This window comes from Suricata suricatta, chromosome 7 (assembly GCF_006229205.1).
Source record: "Suricata suricatta isolate VVHF042 chromosome 7, meerkat_22Aug2017_6uvM2_HiC, whole genome shotgun sequence".
Lineage (NCBI taxonomy): Eukaryota > Metazoa > Chordata > Mammalia > Carnivora > Herpestidae > Suricata > Suricata suricatta.
Genome location: NC_043706.1, coordinates 140,257,365 through 140,280,600, shown reverse-complemented (window position 1 = coordinate 140,280,600; position 23,236 = coordinate 140,257,365). Strand labels below are relative to the sequence as shown.

At 46.8% G+C, this 23,236-nt stretch overlaps 1 protein-coding gene and 1 long non-coding RNA gene across 2 annotated transcripts in view; one reads left to right on the top strand and one right to left on the bottom strand.

Annotated features, from left to right (window-relative positions):
• The window catches only part of PACRG (parkin coregulated), a 474,436-nt gene that overhangs the window by 102,270 nt on the left and 348,930 nt on the right, over window positions 1-23,236 (bottom strand). The window lies entirely within an intron of this gene.
• LOC115296691 lies at window positions 1,258-15,387 on the top strand. The gene is made up of 3 exons (XR_003911003.1): window positions 1,258-1,492; window positions 13,716-13,863; window positions 15,043-15,387. It is a non-coding gene; the product is annotated as an uncharacterized LOC115296691 (long non-coding RNA).

Below are 23,236 nucleotides of genomic sequence, written 5' to 3'. Positions count from 1 at the left end.
ATGTTCACCTCCTGAATCGCACTGCCTAAAACCAGAAGTAGTCATTATAGCTATTATGTATTTGTGAGCGAAACTCCTAGCAATTCATTTCGTGCCTGATTCCTCTTCAGCAAAATTATGCTAGACATAGAACTTAGTGGTGCAAATGATGCTCTCTTTGATCATACAAAGAGGGTTTGATACATGAATTATAAATCTCTACGTTAGTTTGTTTCGGCAGAATATTTTCTGCAGTATCATTCCAGTTCACCGTCTTTGACATTTAAAAAAATTATCCTTTCATATTTTGTTAGGCTGAAAGGGAATGGTCTCTACCATTTCAAAGGAAAGTATGCTGATTGCTTACAAGAAAAAGAAAAATGTGAAAGCCATTTTTCAAACTCTCAAATACATTCCTTAATTGCTCCTACTAAGTATCTACAAATGAATAGCATTTGGAAAAATCCTAAGCTCATCCTTTATTAGAGAGAAACGCTTTCTCTGCTCCTATGTGATATTTGGATAGACACTGCCAACCGTCTTTTGGGTTCTCAGACACAACACAGGAACAACAAATATAAGAACAGACATGAACAAATCACACTTGCAACTGCTGAGGAAATTTTGGTGCAGAGTATGTTATAAAAATGAAACTGGACAAGGCAGGAGGAGACCCACATAAACAAAAGGGAGGTTCTTCCCTTTAGAACCACAGAATCAAAGACTCTTGACATTTCCAAGCTTGAGAGAGTACCTCTGGGGTCCAGGGCCAATCCCTTCTTATGGACCTTATTTTGAAGGGACAGTGTTTTTGGACCCAAGTATCAGTGCCCTGACTCTCAATCAGGGAGGAGGTAGACTCAAAAAATGGCATCAAATTAGAGCTTTATCAAGGTCACATCTAAGAGAGTACGTAGATTTTTCTACAGCAGCTTTGGGGGGCTAAATATACATTCCTTAATTCAGAGCTATGAACCAATCATTTTGATCGGGCACAGGCTTTGGCATCAGCTGCCATCAAAATAATTTATGCAGCAGCAAGTTAATTCAACATTAATTAAACATTTGGTAAATGCTGACTATGTACAAGTCAATGAAGATTATTATTTTGGAGAGCTTTCCCTACACAAAGAATGGTTGATTCGGGGCTCATTTCCTTGTGTTGTGAAGCAAGCCAGGGCTGCATTTGGGGGCTCTGCACTGATCACATAACTCCATTTAGAAAAAGATTTAATATAAACACACACAACCCCCACCCAGCTGCAAAATGACAATTGGGAGTTTTGTCGTCACCAAAGGAGAACCGGGATGAGAGGTCGTGTTTAGAAAGACAGCGCCCATGGCAGCGTGCAGGTGCACCAACAAAGACAGGAGTGTGGAGTCTCGGGAGACTAGTACTGTCCACGAGCGAGACACGAGAGTCTGAACTCAGGCGGAAGCCGTGGATGGAGAGCAAGAGGGTGCCTTTCACCGGTGGATCCCCGCGACCTGGAGAATGGACTGGATGTGGGTGGTGAGGCGACAATGGAACTCAAGATGGCACCGGGGGGGGGGGGTTGGCTTAAATGAACGACTTTATTAATAAATATCAGGCGTGCAATAAATAGTAGACATGGGAAACAGAAGATGAATTCAGTTTTGGCCACACTGAGTTTGGGGTGTCTAAAATGCGGTTGAAAACATCAGTTTGGTATTCAGGAGAGAACAGGCTTTTAGAAAAATAGACCCGGGAACTGCTGACCTGGAAGTGAAGTGGATGAAATTGCGCAGGAGGGGAGGGAGGGAGCCAGAGAGCGCCAGTGGAGACAGAGGAATCAAAGCGGCAGGGAAGGTCGAGATTTCATGCCCACGGCTAACCATCAGAGTTATCATTCTGGGTGTGCTGCCGGTGCACGGAAGACTGAAGCTGACGAGATGCTTCCTGTCCGGGCCCGGCAGGAGGGGGACAGAATGGCACCTTCGGTGTGTCTCAGGGAGGGGCACACTGAGTGGGGCTCAGTAAATATTTGCTGCATAGAAGTGAATTCTACCAAGCTAAATTGGAGAGAGGGAACACCCCCTTTTGTTTTCAAACTTTATTTATTTTGAGAGAGAGAGACAGCATGCATTGGGGAGGGGCAGAGAGAGGGGGAGAGGAAGAATCCGAAGCAGGCTCTGCATTGTCAGCACAGAGCACAAAGTGGGGCTCGAACCGTGAGATCATGACCTGAGCTGAAACCAAGAGTCAGATGCTTAACTGGCTGAGCCGCACCGGTGCCCCGGGAACACCCGTTTTGAATCCATGAGATGGGGCCGGGGTGCAGGAGGTAGTGGTCCTGAGTAGTCCGCAGTGTGTATGTCCCCACCCGCCCTGGGCCAGGAGGAGGCTGCCTGCCCAGGTGAGGGGTGCCAGAACTGGACCAATGAATGGAATCAGGAACCTGAATTCTCAGCAAGAATACAAGGCAGAGTAGATCTGATGGGGGTGCAAATGGGGAAAACAGTTCTCTAAAACTGCGTTAGCTCTGTGAGGGAAGTTCCTCAGAAATGTGAGGGAAATCTGAGAGCGGACACGATGGAATATTGCTTTCTAACTGCTGTTCTGGAGCCGCCTGTGGCCTGTGTCTGGGCTGTGGGGGGCAGAGGGGACACGGATGGCAGGTGCGCTATATCGGCCCAGGGTGTTGGACTCAACCCCTCGGAGTCCATTCTGAGCAGAAGAGAGTAGATCCGAAAGCTTGCCAGAGAAGCAGATGCACAACAAAAGCTGGGCGCTGGGTAGCCCATTGTGAGGGTCCTACGTGCGCTCAGAGGTTCCCGTGTGGTGTAAACAGAAAGGCTTGCTCACCCCGCAAGGAAGACTCACCGCTGTCTAAGTTGGGCTGAAGCAGAGAGAGGTGAGGAGGACCCCCCCCCCCACCGTCTGGGGGACGTAGACTCGTTTCCTGGGCCTTAGAGTAGAGGGGAGGACAAATCAGGGAAGCACCGTAACCCTAAATGGGGCAAGATGAGCCCCTGGAATTGGCTGCAGTGTCCCTGCTGGACCTGGTTAGGCAGCGTGGGGGCTCAGAATCAGGAAACCGACTGCGATCCATGAAAATAAAGAACATTTCCGTTTGTATTCCTCCTTTGTGACTGTGAGCCTCAGTTCCACTGTGTCCGCGACTACGCTAAGGGGGTGGCTTTGAATTTTATGGGGTATTTTAGGTGGGATTAAGCTGATGATCTAGTTCTTTCTTCCAGGAGCTTATCAGGTAGCAATGGAAAGATGCTGAGACTGTAACTAGGCCACCATTTACATGGGGGGCGTTTGATGTGTTCTTTTCCTTAATGGAATTTTTTTAATCATCTAGTGTTCTACTAAAAATTGGCTAATATCTTTGCAGTGAAATGTACTGATTATTAAAGCAACAGCATTTAACGTCAGTAAGCCCTGTCCGTTTGAGAAATCTAGATTTCTTATGAGGACTGGAAACTATCCTGGGACTTCACTCAAGCTGAACTTCACATCCGTGCATGGAATAGCCTATTAAGGCGTCCCTATGGGATAGGGCTTGGGTGGCTTGTTTTATAACAAGGTCCTCTGATCTTTCTTTTTAAGTTTCATTTTCTAGTACAATCCAGGCTTATTCTGGCCAATTGTTCCCACTTACTGTTTTCAGAAAAAAAATCGATTGTGACAACGCCAAGAAAACCTTGTCCCCCCCTTTCTCTTCCTCTCTCAAGCTCCGTGGGGCTGCCTCATGGGGACTGAGGACCCTCCCACTGTCACTGGCGGGTGATAGCAGTGTTTGGGCCCCTTTGGACCACGCACGCTAGGTTAATTCCTGTTTTGGTTTCTGCTCATCGCATTGTCTTTCTGGCTTAAGCTCTCCCAGCCCTTCAGGTATCAGGCCAGAAAACAAATCTTTAGTGATCTGACCTAATTTGCTCGTTTGTCCTGTTTCCGTGTGCCCACCAGGTCTCCGATGGAGCCCAGTGGTTCCCTGCTTATCTTTCCCGTACACTGGCGCTCTTGTTTGCGAAGCCTGCGGCACTGTTTTTTCCAAGAATGGTCAGCTTTCTCTCCCTCCTCACACTGCGAGGCGCCTTTACATAGGTTTCTTTATATTAGTGGCCTAAGTCTGGCCAGGTTGTGTTTCCTTATCTTGCTGATCTCAGTTGTCCAGTGCTGGAGGAGAGTGACATAGGCGAGTCTGAATTAGCTGGCCCAGGTCTGATGGGACATTTTAAGGAATTCAAAGGTCTTTTTCCCCTAGGAGTTGTTTCAGAACTCATGGCCTCTGTACCCCTGAGAGCAATGAGAGACATCCCTCCCACTGGTGTGGCCACTGGGAACGATCCACGAGCGGTCACATGCGCCCTTTTTCTTCCTGGCTAGGCGCTCAAGGCTCTTTGCAGTGACTAATGAAATATCACAGCAAATAGCTTGAAGCATTGTTTAGGCACTCCTCTCTTCTAACAGTTTACATGATGGTTTGATACTCTGAGTTTCACCCCAACTTGTCAGGGCACCAGAGGCGTATCACGGATGGTTTTACTGAGTTAGCACCCAGACGTAGGCAAGAGACTCAGTAAAACCGGTAGCACTACAGAAACAGTTTACGGACAGGACCTACTAGACACTCAAAGGGACCTGAATTAAATAAGAAATGCTACTTTAAGATTTCCGATCACTCGTGTTCCATTATCTACGGGAGCTGCACATTAGCGTCGGGGCTAAGTTTCTTAAGAAACGGCGAGCGAGAAGCTAAATTTGCACATGGATTTTTGTCTTTTGTCTGCAGTTTAAGGCTAATTTAAAAGGATGGTGAGGAGATTCTATTTTCAACTGGCTGAAGTTCAATAAGAATATAATAAAACACTGTTATAGCAAACTCTTTCACAGTGAAATTTTGGCAGAGCTAAGCCTAATTCCTTTCAGTGCGCTCCAGTACAGCCAAAATACCGTTCTGGGGAGCAGACACCCATTAGAGGGACAAGCTTCCTACAGCACAAGGATTTTTCCATATTTTATTCCCAAGTAAATCAGCATCTCATTGTGAATTAAGAAGGCAAAAAGGAAATATTTTATCACAAAATCAATAAAGCCATTCGGTTTCATTATAGCGATATTTTTATCATAAGCCTGCATTTTCTTAATTTCAGAAGCATTATTTGATCACTTTGGACAGAGGAAATGACTTCATTTAATTATGCTTGTAGGGAAAGCTTTGTAATTCTTCATAAAGCCTACTGATTAGCTTAAAAGTCCTAATGAAAAGAGTGACCACAGGACAGATCTCCTTGGGTAGCGAGTCAAGAACAGGAAGTTTTAACGGTGTCTCTCTTCTCTAAGCCCCATGCCTCCAGCCGGGTCAACCTTCACGTCCACGGCTTCCCGCTGATGGAAGAGTGGACAGGGGGCTTTAGAAGGACACGTGGTGACGCTCTTAGAATCAGGAGCCGTAGCCGTTTCTGTCTGGTTTGTGCCTCACTCCCTGAAACACTGGGTTGTCATGTCGTCTCCCTAGAAGTGGCCACTGGCCTCCCACTGCTGTCGGGGTGATGTTCTTTGGTTAAAGGCAGCCCAGCTCAGCGCCGCTTGGCCTGGCACTGATTCCGTTCTCCGTCACAGGCGCCTCCCCTCTCCTTTCTCCTCAAGCTGAATCCCCTCCCAGAGCCCCTGTCCTCACAGTGTCCCCCGAGCATGTCCGGGGAGCTTTTGCCTTCTTACCCTCTTAGCTCATTTTCCCAATCTCAGCTGCCTTCCGTGCTCACTCACTCATTCACCCCGTGTCTGTGGGTCACGCGGTACAGGCCAGGCACAAGGTTTCACTGGTCTTCTAGACTATTCAAACCCTACTCATCACTCAAGCACTATTTCCTCTACTTCCTTGACTGGGAAAGGCGGCCAGAGTCTCTCCCTCCTCTGGACTCACAGAACCCAGCTTAGCAACAAGTTTCCTCAAGCTTAGCAAAGTGGAGTCAAATCCATTGGACGAGACTGTGTTGGGCAGGTCACGACTTCTGTCCCCTTCTGTGTCAGGGGACATCTACAAACCTCTGTTTTCTTGTCAGTAAAATAGGAAAATGTTTACAGCCCCAGTTTGCTTGGGAAGATGAGATGAGGTAATACAGGTGGAAGTTCACATTTATGCGTGGAATTATCATTTCACATCCATGTCAGTGTTGAAATACATGTTTTCTCAATTTTGTTAATCAAATAAGTTCTTCTTTCCAACAAAGGCTGCTGGGTGTAAAGCGGACCTGTATTGAGATCAGGCACCACATTACATAGCAACGGTCTCTTTTTGAATATATCGTGGCTCCACTGGTTGTTTTGGTAAGCACGGAAATTAGTGGGGATTGTTATCCTGGTGGTGGGCACCGAGCCTCCTCACCAGTCTTATCTGGATGGATTTTGTAGGCGAGAACATTCCAAAGCCCATCCTTGCATTGCGTCTTAAACTGAGAACCAGAATAAAGTAAAACCAACTATTAACTGAAGCAAAGCCTAAAGTATTGGGATTTCTCTGGTAACTTTCATCCATCAGCGGATTTTCTGAACACAAATTTTCAGAGATAGGTGCAGGCAACGAGCTGGCTCGTGGGCATGAAGCAGTGTGTCTCTAAAGAAGACAGACAGCTAATACACCAGCTAGCAGCCGAATACAAAGGGCCTAGAAAAGTCTATCGCTTTCAGTAGAAACTACTAGGGGAATTAAGTAGGTTAAGCCCTAAGAATGTTCCGAGGTAACCTATTTGAGTTGAAATCTGACCACGAACCCTTGCACCTCACCTAAGAGCAGGAAAGCGGTAGGGACTGGAAGTGATTAAGGGCTCTTTCGAAGACCCCATCCCAAACGGAGGACTGTCCGCAACAAGGCAGCTCCGAGCAGCAGGCTGGGGGCAGCTGGGTCCTGACTCAGCGCTATCTCCTGAATCAGCAACGAGATGTTCAAGGTTGCTTCCCAGCCTTGCCAGGGCTTTTCATTCAGTGCCGACCAGGTAGAACTCAGGTGATTACCGTGCGCCTGGTACTTTTCCTCACGCCTCTAAAACACGTTTAGAGGGGCATCAGGGTGGCTCAGTTGGTTAAGCGTCTGACTTCAGCTCAGGTCATGATCTCACGGTTTGTGAGTTCGAGCCCCACGTTGGGCTCTGTGCTGACAGCTCAGAGCCCTGAGGCTGCTTTGGATTCTGTGACTCCCTCTCTCTGCCCTCCCCCCACAAAATAAATAAACATTAAAAAAAATAAAGCACGTTTATAGGAAACGTGCTGAGAAGCTACACCAACACTGGAGGTTAGCTGGCTCGTGGCATTTGCTGTCCAGTTGGTGAAGGACCCACACAGTGTCGAGACCCAGGGGTGGCTGCAGCTGTGCGTACGTGTCTTTGCCAACTCGGGCAAATAATCTCCAGTTTTCTGTCCCCACATATGTGGATGCATTTGCAGGGACAGGTCCTTGGGCGGCGGCTGAGGAAGGGGAAGGGGGAGGACAGCTGGCATGAGTCGCAAAGGCTGGGAACAAGTTCACAGTGTTCGTCTCTGGGCGCTCACAGAAGAATTGAGAATTGGTTCTTTCATCGCCGGCCTCTGCTCGGCTTCTCATTGCCCCTGAGCCTCTGCTGTCCCCCAGTGGCCATCTGGATACTTAGGTGACCACGGAGATGCTCTGTGGGTAGTAAGCACGGTTGTATCACATGCTTTTTTAAAAATCTCTTTTACCAAATGGCCCGTGGTGTGGTGGTGATGTGGGTAGATGCACGGGGATCAGAGGGAATCAGACTAGATTCCAGATCCCACGCAGGCATCTCCCAGCACTGCAGGCACCTGCGCCCAGCGCCCCAGAGCCCCAGTCTCTCCTGCATGGGTGCCTGCCCAGTTGGCCAAATGATTTCGTGCTGCTTTGACTTTTGGGGGAAGGCTGCAAAGCTGAGTAGAGACCCAGCTTTTGAGTCAACATATCTGGGCCACGCCCTGCCTCTGTTATTTGCTCTGAGTCCCCTTGGGTAAATGTTGTAACTGCCTGAGCCTTAACTATCCAATTCATAAAACGGGAATTGAACGGGGATTAAGGAGGGCGCTTGTCCTGAAGAGCACCGGGCGATGTGTGGAGTTTGCCGAATCACCGCACTGTCCGCCTGAGACCAACTAGATGCTGTACGTTAACTCACTGGAATTAAAAGAAAAACTTAAAAGACAAAAAAAAAAAAACCCAACCCCATGTATAAAATGGGAATTCAGACACCGTCAGGTGAGGCACCTGCATGGCCTGGCATTGGTCATGAACCAGTCAGCCCATGAGAGGTACTAGTTGTTGTCAATAATTCGTGGATTATCTTTGAGAAAAGACCAGTAAAATCTGATTTTCTGCATGGTATCAACCTAAGAAACAGAGCTCTTTGGCCTCTCTGTAGGCTTGAACAACCAAATAAGTTGCTTAGAAGTGTACGTGGGATTAGACCGCTCCGTGGTGATCTTCCGGAAACCCTCTCCCACAAACTCAGTGGAGCTGTTTAGCAGGGTTCTCATGATCTGTTTATTATATGGACGTGACAACTGGTGTGAATTCCTTATGCGGTATGGGAGTATAGTGTCAGTAATGTTACTGTGGGAAGTACCGGCTAGTAGAAAAATCTGGTAAAGGACTCACGATAGTTTACTGAATATTCTTGTTGATAAACACAAGCATCACACTCCCCAAATGGAAAGAAGAATCTATCTTTACGAGCTTCTCATTTTTCAGAAAGTACCAGTCAGGTGAGTGACTCACAGCTTTCCATTGGGGAAGCAAATATACCCTGGAAATGGGCAGCAGAACTTAATCTTGAGCAAAAAGCTTAACCCCTTCATCAGAGTTGCAGACCGGATGGAAGAGCCGGTGAAGAAGGAAGGTGAGCAAGATAAGAGCAAAAATTATGCGTGGCCCCGGAAGGAGCTGAAAGCCAGAGGCGCGTGGTATCAGAGTCCGTGCTATCTCCAGACAGACCTCTTGAAGCAAGGTTGGTTTGAGCCGTAAAAGTCAGCGCACGACGCATGTGCCCAGTGTTCACGAGCATTTCACGAGGGCTGCGATCTGTGTAGCCTTGGGCAAGGGGCTCCCCTGTCCAGGCTTCGGACTTTCATTTGTAAATGTCAGGACAGAATTAGATGGCATTTCGTGGCTTACACTTTGGATATCGCTGAAATAGTTCTAAAGAGCTATCAGATATGGTCTTTGCCGCTGGGGAGCTGACAGTCTAGCCACCAACACAGGGGATGCAAAGATAGCTAGGCCGGTACCTTTTTCTTAAAAAGAACATTAAATGACCAAGGTTGCATCCAGGTCACTTGTGGGGTTCTGTGCCTTACTTCCTTAGGAGGGGCCAGCAGGGGGGTCAGTGTGCGAGGAGGGAAAGATGGGGTGATCACCACGCCTGCTTCCTTCCTTTTCGTCTCCGTTCCCTGGCAGGGCTCCTGCGGGTTCCCCTCACCTTCAACGTGAAGAGCAGACGCAAAGAATAACAAGATATCAGGGCGATCCAAGCCACAAAGCTTTTTACCATAAAACATTCTTTCCATGTCTAAAAAAAGAAACCTGCACTTGAAAACTTAAGCTATTTTATCAAAATTCACCTCATCACAAATGAAAAGTAAAAATTTTAATTCTGTAAGAACAGAAAGCGATCGGCCTTTGTAAAGGAAAAGCTCTATCAATCCAAAGAGGAATTGTCACATGTAATTTTATCAAAATTTGCTTGTAATCCATGAGTGTTTTATCTTTGAGTGGCAATTTGAAACACACCAGAGGCAATGAGTTCCACAAAACCAGCAGTGATGTAGAATGCTGAAAACACTGCGTCCGATTCCTTCTTTTCTCTGCTGTGTGTGGGGGGTGCATGTGGGGAAGACTGAGAAGCTGGGACTTTGGTTGCATGGCATTGGGCCAGGGAGCCTGGAGATGGAGACCATGCTATCAATGCCCAAACTTTTATCAGTATGTCTAGCGGTAAAGATCAGGTGTGTTTGCATGTGACAGAAGACAGTATATGATCCTGGCTCAGGCGACACAGACATGCATTCTTCCTCGCGGAAGGAGAAATCTGCCTCTTATGAAGTCTAAGATCTCCACAAACTCCCGGGAGACCTGGACTCTTGCTTTTGTATTTAAATGCTTCCCATGGGACTTCTGTCTAAAGATGACTTCACAGACAAAAAAGGCTGCCAGAGCCTCAGTCTTCTCATCTGAGTTCCAGGCTCAGGAGGGAGGAAGGAAGGACAAGAGATCTGCCCTCCCCAGCTGAAGGCCACACAGCACCGCCCTCTGTCACGGGCCACAACTTAGCAACATGCCCAACTTCAGGAGTGTCCCTGTGGCTTCTACCCGGCGTCCAGACCCTGGTTTTGGAAACTTTGTGCTGCAGGCTTCTCCGACATGGGGCTCTTCTGGTTTTCTTCTCCTAGGTCCCCCTCCGCCTCCCCCCTCCCTTGGCCCCGACCCCCACCCACCCCACACGTACAGGTGTTCTTCAAGGACTCGTCTGGGCTCATTTTGCTTCTTTGCCTCGAGATTGACGTTGGTAATTGATACAGTTTAATGTTTCCGGTTATTGGCTTCCCATGGATACTCCTGGATCTCTCTCCCTCCCTCCCTGCCCCCTCAGTGGCCGTGAATGAGCTACCGCTAAGTCCTATGTGAGCCTGGGATGGTCCAACAGTGCTGTGGCCTCCGGGCCTGCTCACCTGACTCCGGGCCCACCTCCCCAGACCTCACAAGTCGCTGCCCCCCCCCCCCCCCCCCCCCCCCCCCCCCCCCCCCCCCCCCCCCCCCCCCCCCCCCCCCCCCCCGACCTTGGTCACAAGCACAGTGCTGATGATGTCCTTCCTGTATTTGCAAATATCCAAGGGCAACCTATTGCCTGTGGCACCAAGCCAGACTCCCCGGAGGCTCCTCCAACACCCTCCAGGACCGCTCCCTGCTCCCTCTCTCTCCTGTCTCTCCTGGCCACCACTCCTGCAAACTTGTCGCTTCTGTGCACAGCCTTGACTCAGGCTACTCCTCGGCGCAGAGACACTTTTCTGCTCTGCCGGGCTTTCAAAGACCAGGTGAAATGTTTTAGGAAAACTCTCCTCGGTTCTAAAACCAGGTTCCAATAGCATTTCGTTGGCATCTGTCTGTGGTGCCTGTTTAAATTACCTCCCAAGTGTTACTGAGGTCTCCTCAAAGACAGGAATTCAGCCTAAGTTTCTCCTCCTTGTCTTCCTCCCTCTCTCCCTCCTTCCTTCTTTCCTTCCTTCTCCCTCCCTCTCTCCCCTCCATCCCTCCTTCTTTCCTTCCTTCTTTCCTTCCTTCTCTTTCTTTCCATTCCCAGCACTTAACAGTGCCTTTTACTGGACACATGTTCAAGATATATTTACTAAATGAATAAACTTGATAATCACAAGAAAGGGAGTCGGGGCCACGGCCGGGCTGGTGTACTGCCTGTGGGGTGAGAGGGGGACACAGAGAATCTTCCTTGGTTCTCCAATCCCCGGGGGAAAGTGTCACCAGTAAGCGATAGGAAAGTTTCACCTCTTGTAAAACTCAGCCTGGACACCGCACAGCTCCTCCCGACGTGGCTGTGCCAGCAAGAGGGTCACGGACCCGAGTGTGTTTTTCCTGCCCGCCCTCTGTGCCCAGGACAGTCACCGCCAGCGGAGGATGAAGGAGCTGACTGTGAGGAGTGAGGAAGAAACCCTCACAGGGAGGGGGAGACAAGATGCAACAACTAACATTTTATAATCTCTCAACTCGTCTCTTTGTATTTTGCTATTTATCTGAGGTTATTTGACGAGGAAGTCCAAATCCCTACATTAGGTCAGCACCCAGAAGAAACAGGGAAGGCTTTTTACCTGGGCTCTGCATAGGAGAACTGAAACATTAAATCAGGAAGGATTCTAGTATCTGAGATTGGAAATCCAAAATTGAAAAAGCCAATTTATCTTCTGATCCACTCTGACCCAGAAGCAAAATGTTGGCTTATAATTGAAAAGTGCTGAGATCCATCGATGGAAACGGTGCCTAAGGAGGCAGAACGAGGCCTCCTCCGCTGATGGATGTCACTTGGGTCCCATCAGGTGCAGCGCTCCGTTGTTTCGCAGTAATGGACCAGAGGTCAGAAAGCCCCGGTTCACTTTGTGCTCATGCTGCGTGACACCTAACCTTTCCCAGGCCCCGTCGTGCACTCCAGGAGCTGCATTCCCAACAGTGAGTGCTTTCCTGCACCCCTTGGGCTTCCAGAGAGATCCACTGAGGCATTCCACCAAAACTAATTGTTGCCCACAATTCCTCAGGAGAGGTCGCCTCAGAGTGGGGGTGGAATTGGCGGGGGTGCTCCGCAACCACTCTCTGGAGCCTCCTTAGGTCTCTCCCCACCAAGCCAACTCCAATAAACCTATAATCTAAGTAAGACTTCTGTGCTTGCTTTGCAAACTGTGTTAAGAGAATCTTCTTAGCCCCCTTCCAAGCTGATCGCCTCCTCTGAGAGATTTGGGACCTGACACTGTTCCTACAGCTTTAAAGTTAACTCTCCTTGGGGCGCCTGGGTGGCTTAGTTGGTTAAGCATCTGCTTCGGTTCAGGTCATGATCTCACAGTTCATGGGTTTGAGCCCCGCGTCGGGCTCTGTGCTGACAGCTCAGAGCCTGGAGTCTGCTTCAGTTCTATGTCTCCCCCCTCTCTCTCTGTCCCTCCCCCACTCATGTTCCCCTCCCTCTCTCTCAAAAAGAAATAAACATTAAAGAAAATTAAATTAACTCTCCCACCCCCACCCCCTCAGACCAAACCCAACAGCAGATCTTAAAAGGGCAGGTTGCAAGGAAAACACTAATCCGGTGCCTCCTCTTCTCAACAGACAGATAATCAGCAATGAATTGAGATGAACAGAGTTCTAGGTTAAGAAGTAGGATGAGCCGACTGGGACATTCAGCTAATGGAGACGAAGAAAGGGGAGAATGAGCAGCTTTCAATTAATTATACAAGTAGGTGCCGTGGCAAGATGGCGGCCTGGAAAAAGCTGGAGTGGTGTTCCAGCTCTGCTCCTACCTAGCTGTGCTTCGGACAAACGTCCTCATCTCTCTGAGTAAACGTAAGACCTGTGCCTTGCATTCGTTATGAGGATTCATACAAAGGACTGGGGTGAAGGTAGGCACCCCGAGTGGCAGCCAGTGCCCGGCACGACAGTCATGGGTACGGAGACAGTGCCAGCTACTTTCCACCTTGCAGGAGAACTGAATAAGAAAGTGACAAACTCTCATCAGAGGTCCACATTGGATACATGAAATAACTTCCCGATAGTGACAACTGACAAACCTGGAGTCTGCGATTCTCCTGAATGGTCCCTAAAATAGAGATCCCTTTCCATGAGTTAGCCATGGCTTTGTCATGGGGTTGCAGGGAGGCAGGGAGCTAGACGGGTTGGTGTGGCATAGAATAGTGTCTAGGATCCTGTGATGAGGCATTGGGGACTAGAAATTGTAGGGGTCAAGTTCTTGCTTCTCTGTTCCATGTTCAGACTGGAGGGCCCCACTGCCCTCGAAGGAAGCAGGAGAGGAAATGTCACGTAAGAAAGCCCTTCTAGGTCCACAGCACTCTTTGGGAGGCGCGCCGTGGCTGGCCGTGCCTTCCCGAGGCACGCATTCTCTCACAAAGGGTGGCGAGAGAACTACGTGGTGACTGTGGATTTTTTTGCCTTGTCATAAATGTTCAGTCAGCAGCTGCTCAAGGGAGCGCATGCCATCCTTTCTGCATTTAGGTCTCCTGAGCACCGGGAGCCCAGAGTGAAGCCTTGAGATCTGGGAGGAAGCCAGGCAGCACTCTGCAATTTTAAACAGGATCTCACGAAGTGCCGGTCAAGTGTGGGCGGGCGCTGCCGCTTTGGGAATCTCCACACACCCACCGAGGTACGTTTCTGCTTCTCAGTGTAGAAAGAGTGACCTTAAAAGCATTTTGCACAAAAAGGGACCCAGCGGCTTGAATCACTGTCCCATGTTCTGGAGGTAAAAAGCATTTGAAATGCGTGGGGAGAAAAGAGCAAAGCGACGCGTCTTACATAAGTTAGGGGGCTCCCCGCCTGTCGGAGGATCCGACAGCCTAAGGATAGAGCCCAGAGGGGGAAGCCTGTGTCCTGAAGGAGAACAGTCATGTTTTGGGTCCTAACAGGGGTTATGGTGTCTTTATAGTCCTGGCCCGAAGGTCTTCTTTCTAGACCCTTGGCCTGGAGGAGGTGGGAACACTTCCGCTCCGAGGAGCGACCGTGGTGGGGGTCCCAAGCCCTATCATTTACTGGTTATGAAGTGATGTTAGGATTGTAAAGAAATTTGGAGAGAATCTAGCTTAATCCAACATTTTAATTTTTAAGGTAACCTTTTTTTCCCTGATTATAGTGGTCGTTGTGGAAGAAGCGGTAAACAGAGAGGATGATGAAAACCATCATCTACACTCTCCTTGCCAAGAAAAAATAGCCATCACTGCCATTCGAGTGCGTCCTCTTCTTCACATGTGTGCATGTGTGTGTACCGAGATCACACACAGGAACACACAATCAAGATTCTGTTAGATGATAGGTTTTATACTTGGATTTTTAACTTAATTTTATAGCTTGATAATTTTATCTTGTCCTTAAAATGCCCACACTCATCTAAAAAGTTCTTTAAAAGTTTTAAATCATTTTTGAGAGAGAGACACAGAGTGCAAGTGGAGGAGGGGTAGAGAGAGAGAGGGAGACACAGAATCGGAAGCAGGCTCCAGGCTCCGAGCTGTCAGCACAGAGCCCGATGTGAGGCTCGAACTCATGAACCACAAGTTCATGACCTACTGCTGGGGCCCTCACTCATTTAAAGGGCAGCATAACATTCCATCATGGGAATAAAACATAATTTATTTGGCCACTTTTATATTGGTGGATATTTACCTTATTTCTGTTTCTCCATGATTACTGAAAACAAATTTAAAATACCTAGGTGTTGATGTCTCTTCCTGTCTCTAATGATCTCCCTAGGTTTAACTCCTAATATTAAAATGTTAGGTTGAGTTTGTGAATATTTTAAAATCCAACTGATATATCAATGTCTGTGTTAAAGAATGGGAGTTGAAGGCAAGAAGCCTAGAATGTTCTGGAGACCTCACAGCTCTTCAATTCCAGAAGCATGCCCGGAACCCACCCTCCTGATTTTCCAGCAAGTTCTCTCACCTGGGCTTCAAGATCCAGTGGAGGAGAAGGAAGGAAGAATCTGCGTTAATCAATGCATGCTGCGTTCTTTTTCCCGGGAACCTGACCTGCTGAAGTGTTTGCATATTCTCAGATTGTGTGTGCGTGTGTGTGCACTAATAAAAATCATTCACTGACTTGGGTCGAAAAGGCTTTCTCTGGGGCAAATTGCTATTTACCCTGACGCCTAAACAAAATATAGTTTCAGGCAATTAAAATAACTGAAGTAGAAAAAAATTCAGTTATCTGTGTTGTATTTTTGGTAACTTCCATTTAGAGAATTACATGTGAAGCTAAGGCTGGCTTATTTAGGCTGAGGGAGTGAAATCTTCTGACCAAGGTAGGGTAATGGCAAATTTCCAGTGCTGGCTGCAAATTTAAGACATTAAAAAGCAATTTGCAAGTTTTAAGTATATACCAAGAAGGCACAAGACCTTGTTCTAAATAATAACTGTGGCTTAATAAAATGTAGAAGCTGAGAGCTTCCTGGGATTATAATGAAAGATATTTCTATGTTTGGAAGACACTTTCATAATTTGCATATTTATTGGGGCTCTTGCTGAGAAGACCAAGGACAAACAGGGTCCTAACTCGGCACAGGTCCATTAACTTTGTATGCCGTGTCCAAGGTCTTCTTAGGATTTGGGTAGAAAAATAATTCCATGATAGTGGTGTCTGGGTGGAAATGCCCCACCTTCACCCACATGCTTTTATAGGGGAGAAGGGGTGCTTCCCCACTCTCCGGAGAGGCGTCCCCAGGGCACTGTGACCAGTGTGGCCCCACGGAGGGGAGAAGGGGTGCTTCCCCACTCTCCGGAGAGGCGTCCCCAGGGCACTGTGACCAGTGTGGCCCCACGGAGGGGAGAAGGGGTGCTTCCCCACTCTCCGGAGAGGCGTCCCCAGGGCACTTTGACCAGTGTGACCTCACGGAGGCCAACTTTCAACAAAGAGACCTTAAGCCACAGGCTCTTGTTACACCAAGGAAGTATATTTCTTTTTCAACCTGTACATTTTCCTTTCTCTTCTTTCCACCCCACCGCACACTTCCATTGCCTTCTCACTGCCTCGCTGTCCCGGCTGACCAGGATAGACTTGGAAATGGTGAGAAATTGGGAGGAAAGATGATTTTATTTCTACATTGGTTGGGAATCCTTTTGCAACAGAGGAGCACTGTAATTGTGCTGTTGTGGAGACACCATTGGGAATGGGTAAGATCCTGTGTTTCAGAGGAGAGGCTGAGGGAGTCCTACCTCCAACCTGCCGCTATTGTGGGCAAGCGGCATGAACTCTCTGGGCCTCAGTTTCCTCATCTGTAAGTTAGGAACAACAGTACTTGCCTCTTTGGGTGGTGAGGATAAAATGAGATAAAGCACACAAATTGCTTAGCACACGGCCTGGAACTTGGCGAGCACCCCGCCAGTGCTTTCCCAGCTATGGGCATGCGTGTCTCTTCCCTTGGGGGTTCCTTCTCTCCAGTCAACATCACCTAGTAGTGGCCATTTCTTCAAAAGACTACTTGTCACTGAAGGATTCTTTAAAAAAAAATTTTTTTTTAATGTTTGTTATTTTTGAGAGACAGAGAGAGACAGAGCATGAGCTGGGGAGTGGCAGAGAGACAGAGAATGAGAGAGAGGGAGACACAGAATCCAAAGTAGGCTCCAGGCTCTGAACTGCCAGCACAGAGCCCGATGTGGGGCTTGAACTCATGAACTGGCGAGATCATGAGCTGAGCTGAAGTCAGTGCTTAACTGATCCACCCAGGTGCCCCTGAATGATTCTTAATGTAGCCACCAACATGTTCTGTTCGCTTTTAGAGTTATGGATGGACATGCATCTTTTTTTGTCTTTTGAAATATCAAGACCAAATGGAATTACCTATATTGCTCCTGGTATACACAAAAGTCTTTATGCTCCTGTTTCGCAGGAAAACAAGCTTCATAATTTCTGAGAACCTTGCTATAATCACAGGTGAAGCCCTTTCATTTCTGGAGTTCATTTGATAAACTGACCTTTAGGGCCTGCGTTCTAAGGTAACATGGAGATTTCCAGGTGTGTCTAGACTACGGATGGAGGTGAAGAGGAGAATAAGAGAAAGAGCCAGAAGGTCTAAGCTGTAAAAGGAGTAGGGATAGAGATACTCCTAGAGAAGCGCAGAGAAAAGGCTCAGCTCTCCGGTTTTGGAAAAGCGGAAGTGGATGCCGCTGGGGCGGAAGTGACCGCCTCTGTGTGGGATGTTTGTGACAGAGAGTAACAGAGACTGGCCGTTCAATGCAAGGTAGGGAACAGGGTGTAGGCATGGAGGAGACCATGCCTTTTAAGAGATACATTTATCTGATGCAAGACTCTTCTTAGTTCTCAGGCACAAGAAGCATAACGAAAATAAAAGACAAGTTAACCCTACGGCAGTGGGTTATGTCACAATAGAGTAAGGCTTGTCCTTGAAGGTGAGGTTGGTTCTGGTACCAACAGGAGAGCATTCTGGGCCTTTACCAAAAATAGAAGATTACCCTCTAGTGGCGATTCGCGAAAACTGCAGGCACATGACCCTCAACGCAAAGGTATTTAATGGAGATGTGAGGGACCTTTTCTGTCGTTCCCCAGCGTGGCCACCCGCGGCCACCATCACCTTGTCGTGTCCAGGCTGAAGAATGGTGCTGCCTTCCCTTCTCTAAACCAGATTCCTGAACGTCAAATGGGAAGCCATGCACTGTAGTTAATTTTATCGTAAGTTTGCTCAATGCCACGTATCCTGGTCATCACTCTTTTCATCAATTAAAAAAAAAAGTATGACCAGAATTAACTTTGCATTTAAATCACTGCTGCTTCACATTTTGGGTGTTTCATAATATTTGGTCCAAAGAAGGGTCAGCAGAACACCTGGAGCAAAATAATAACTAATAACAAAATTAGGATCAGACAGACCTACCCATCTGGATTTCAAAAGAAAGAGGGAATGACCATGTGTACCATTGAATAGTATTAGTTTTAGTTCTGGAGGCTTTTATTCAAATATCAACACCCTTTGCAGCTGCCAAAATTAGTACATTAACTTTCAAGCTTTCAGACTGAATGTTAATCCATATTTTGTGCTAGAATATTAGAGCCACAATGTCCAGTGTGCCACAAACGCTGGGAAGGGAAAGCACAATCATAAATATTCAACATTTTAAAAAGTCTCATTTGAAAATATTCATATAGGTGACCAGAGAATATAGCTCACAGAAATAAAAGTGAGAACTTGAAATGGATTCATTTGCTCTTTCAGTAAAGGTGGTCCTCCTTGGACCTGAAGAAATGTACAGCTCAGTCTACGAGGTAAATATGATAAGGAGTTACAGTTGGCCCAAAGGAAAGTAATAGTTTCACTTAGAAAAACAGACTTAGGTGTGCCTTGGGGTCTCAGTCAGTTAAGCGTTTGACTTCACCACTTGTGAGTTCCAGTCCCCTGTCAGGCTCTGTGCTGACAACTCAGAGCCTGGAGCCTGCTTTCGATTCTATGTCTCCCTTTCTCTTTCTCTGCCCTTCCCCCTGCTCATGCTCTGTCTCTGTCTCCTTTGAAAATAAAAAAAACATTAAAAAAAATTAAAGAAAGAGACTTAAAGTCTTTTTCAGGTGGGCTCTTTGTTTAAATTAGAATAGGGGCATAAGAAGGATTTGTTCAGTGCTTTGATGAATTTGTTTTGGATTATTCTTTTTCCTACATGACACTTTGACGTCTGTGATTTGGGCCCTGTCCTGCAGTTTAACTGAGGAATAAGCCACGGACAGAAGATGTTTTTTTTTTAATTTTATTTTTACATTTACTTATTTTTGAGAGACAGAGTGAGACAGTGTATGGTGGGGGGAGGGGTAGAGAGAGGAGGAGACACAGAATCGGAAGCAGGCTCCACGCTCTGAGCCGTCAGCACAGAGCCTGACTCGGTGCTTGAACCTAAGAACTGTGAGATCATGACCTGAGCCGAAGTCAACCGCTTAACTGACTGAGCTACCCAGGCGTCCCCATAGACAGAAGATATTTAGGGTCAATTTCAAAGGCAGTGTACAAAAGAATGCTTAAAATAAAGACGATCACATGAAAAAGTTACTATCACAGAAAAAAAAAGTACCGTGTTCGTTTGGGAACACGTGGGAAGAGAAGGGTACCTGCCATGACCTGAATATATTGGCGACAACAACTAAGTGTGTGACCTCGCTTACTAGTCCACAAATCACTTCGGCACATGTCATCATTGTCAAGTGGCTTCTCGAGACAGTAGAGTTGGTTTTAAAGGAAATGGGACTTCTAAAACTCTGGAACTTTATTATTTTTTATTTTTATTTTTATTTTTTAAATAATTTTTAAATGTTTTATTTATTTTTGAGACAGAGAAAAAGACAGAACATGAGAGGGGTGGGGAAGAGAGAGAGGGAGACACAGAATCAGAAGCAGGCTCCAGGCTCTGAGCTGTCAGCACAGAGCCCGATGCGGGGCTCGAACCCACAAACGTGAGATCATGACCTGAGCCGAAGTCGGAGGCTTAACTGACTGAGCCACCCAGGGGCCCCTAAAACTCTAGAACTTTAAATCTTTCCAGAACCTTTTTTTTTTTAAGTTTATTTATTTTGAGAGAGAGATAGAGAGCGAAAGCATGCACGTGGGGCAGGGGGAGGAGGGACAGAGAGAGAGGAAGATAGAGGATCCCAAGCAGGCTCCATGCTTGACTTGGGCTCAAACTGACGAAGCATGATGTCATGACCTGAGCTGAAATCAAGAGTCGAATGCTTAACTGACTCAGCCACTGAGAGGCCTCGTTTCAGAGTCTTGAGTAGAATTAAGATAAGTAAATCTAGCCCTTGATTTTATGACAAACCCTATAATGGATAATTTTAGAAAAGTTGTAGCTTTTCTCTTCAAAAATAAAAAAAAAGTTTTATTTATTTTTGAGAGAGAGAGGGAGGGAAAGAGAGAATGCACATGGGGGCAGGGCAGAGGAAGAGAGGGAGCTAGAGGATTCAAAGTGGGTTCCACCCTGACAGCAGTGAGCCTGATGGGAGGACTCGAATTCCTGAACCATGAGATCACAGCCTAAGCGGAAGTCTGAGGCTCAGCCGACTGGGCCACCCAGGTGCCCCCAAAGTTGTGGCTTTTCTAACATGATTAAAACGGTACAATGTTATGTTCAATTATTTTCAAGTAAATCCTATCTTCTGAATGTAGCTAGGTTTGAAGTTTTAACATACATATTATTATTGACTTGGGAAGATTTATAACCAGAAGCAACTCAACATAGTTATAAAGTACTTTTCATTTGGAAAGAAGGTTACACTTCATTATTCTATGTGTCTGTAAACAATACGGTGCCGTATGGCGTCTTGGAGAAAAACTCACAAGGATGATACAGCTGATCTAAGAGTCCGTGTTTAAGCTGGAAGTCTGGTGCTTCTCTGAGTTAGTCAAGCAGCTCCGTGATAAATTTATAGGATTTTCACATCTCATAAACAAACTGTGAAAAGGCCTCATTGAGGATAGGAGATAAAATATTCTACAAGTATTTGTAAAATTCTGTCATAATAATGGCAAAGTAAAGCCTTAGGTTTATTCTGTTGGAAAGGCAGAAGTTTTAATGGATAGAACTTTACGCTTCCTAAGCCAACTGAAACAACAGCTGTTTTGATTGTGTAGACGTTTTAGCTTTCCTTCTGCACCAAGGGATTATCGGCCACGGATAGCATCATTACCCAGGTTGCCATAGTGACCCACATTCTGCTTACGAGAGAGAGCTATAATTTCAACTGTTGGCAAATAGTTTCAAAACTTTGTTCGGATGAGGAAGCATGGAGGTTTAACCACAAACACAATATACTGATGACTCCTCTCTTTTGGATCTCCTGAAATCCGGTAAAAGACATTACGGTGGACGAGTCTGGCTAAACAAGTAGCATATGAGAAAACAAGAACATTGTGTCGGCTATGGAATTTTGTCCAACTTGGTACTCATTCAGTTCAAAACTATGTAGTAATAAGTAGTCTATGCTTAATTCAAAATGGAATATTTTACAGTGACGTGCCTGGTAAACGTATCCCGTACCAGCACAGATGGCATAAAAATGCTTAGCAATTCTTTTTTCAGACTTCATGTCATGCTGTGGGAAGATATGGCTGAAATAAATACATTTTATTTTGCTTTGTGACATTTTTCCATATGATTTAATTATAGAGAGAAGGGCACACAGAGAGCGTCACTATTAAGTGGGATCCATTATACGCTTAAGAGCAAATACAAATCTTTTGTTGAGCACATTTTTTGGGGAATAAATTGTGCACGCCATGTAAATAATATGACATTTGGTTGCAGTCAATTTAGTTTATGCATTTTGCCCAAAGGAACAGGTGATTCAAAGTTCAATTTGCCCCTCGTCTACTTATTCTTAATAACTTGGCACAGTAAGCAATTCTTGGGATATCAATATACCAATTAACGAAATAACTCTTCCACTGCTGTTGAAATAAAGAGTTGACGCTCATCTACATTGTCGTTGTTGTTGTTGTGCAGGGCAAACGGAACAAGCGAAATAGTCACAGAATATGGAGCACAGAGGAAAGCAGGGAGAGAAGGCGAATCCGGCCCCGCTGTGGCCGATTGGGAAGAAGAAATGAGCACAGGGCTGTTTGCACGTGCTGGGCACGGGTCTGACAAGCGTCGGCGTTGAGCGCCTTAATTTTTTTTTTGTTTGTTTGTTTGATCATTTTAATTGAACGAAAACCAGGTAAATTTAACCATAGGAAAGTTACATCTCACAAAGTAAGCAGACTTTTTCCCCTGCGGGTTTGCCCTCACCCCCAGCCCAGGTCACAGGGGGTCCGGGCGGAGGAATTCCAGCTTCTGTGTTACTGATAACAACGCTTGTCTCATAGTACATTTGCATTTGGAAAAGCTCAGGCTGCTCGTCGGCCGAACCCATGAAAACTTCAGATAAGAAAAATTGTATTCTGTTGGAGTGATGACATTTTTGCAATACGTTGGGCATTTGATGCAGTTTGCACAAAACAGCTGATGTGCGGGCCATGCAGCGGTGTTTTCTTCCGCCCTCATGCACCCCACTGTCCTGCGTGAGCTTCCCCAGCGCCGCCCCTGGACCACCAGCTGGCTCTGCAGTGCTCTTTCTCTTCCCCTTCTCCCTGTCCCGTTGCACTCTCTTCTCTGAAGCCTGGAGGGTGGTGGGGTGGGGGGAGCAAGTCTTCGATTTGGAACTCCGTCCTTGACCCCCATAGCCTGGGCCAGCTACCTCTTCCCCGGGTGCCCTGGGCCTCCATGCTCACCCCTCACAGCAGTTATGACGAGGGTGGAGAGTGCTGGTACATCTGACTTTTTCTCTCCATGACACATGAGTCTTCTTGAGGTCAGGGCTGTGTCTGGCACCTCTCGGTCACAATAAGTAAGCGTGGGCAATGGGTGAGTGACGTCACTCACCATCAATTCCTCCTCCTCAGCTTTTGGTGTGAAATCAAACTCCTCAGCTTAGTAGTCCCTGGATTCCAGTGAAGCCTCAGTCCTATGGCCGCCTCGCGGCCATCATGAGCTCCACTCCTTCTTCACACTCTTGGCCAACGACACTGTTGACTGTTTTCTGTATAGGTGCCACATCCTCTCTTCTTTGGTGCCTTTGCTATGTCATTCTTTCTGCCTAGAATGTGTTTAGTGTTCATCTCAAGATGAAGCCCTTGTTCGGCTATTCTTTATCAGACCTTTTCAAGACTCCCATTTGGAATTAATCCAGCCATCCTTCCTTGCATTTTATGTGCCACTACATAGTACTTATCACATATGTTTGCCCCTAGAGATAGGGACTCAATCTTTTTACTTTTTCAAACTTCACAGAACCTAGCATACATACAAGGCACTTAGGAGATACTTAATACATGCTTTTGGCATCAAACTTCTCTGAAGACCACAATAGCAGATCCTTGTTTGGCACATTACAGTTTCTATCCATCATCTATCCAGCCATTCATCCATCCAACTCCCCATCCATCCGTCCATCCATCCAGGTCCCCATCCATCCCTCCAATCATCCATCCATCCATC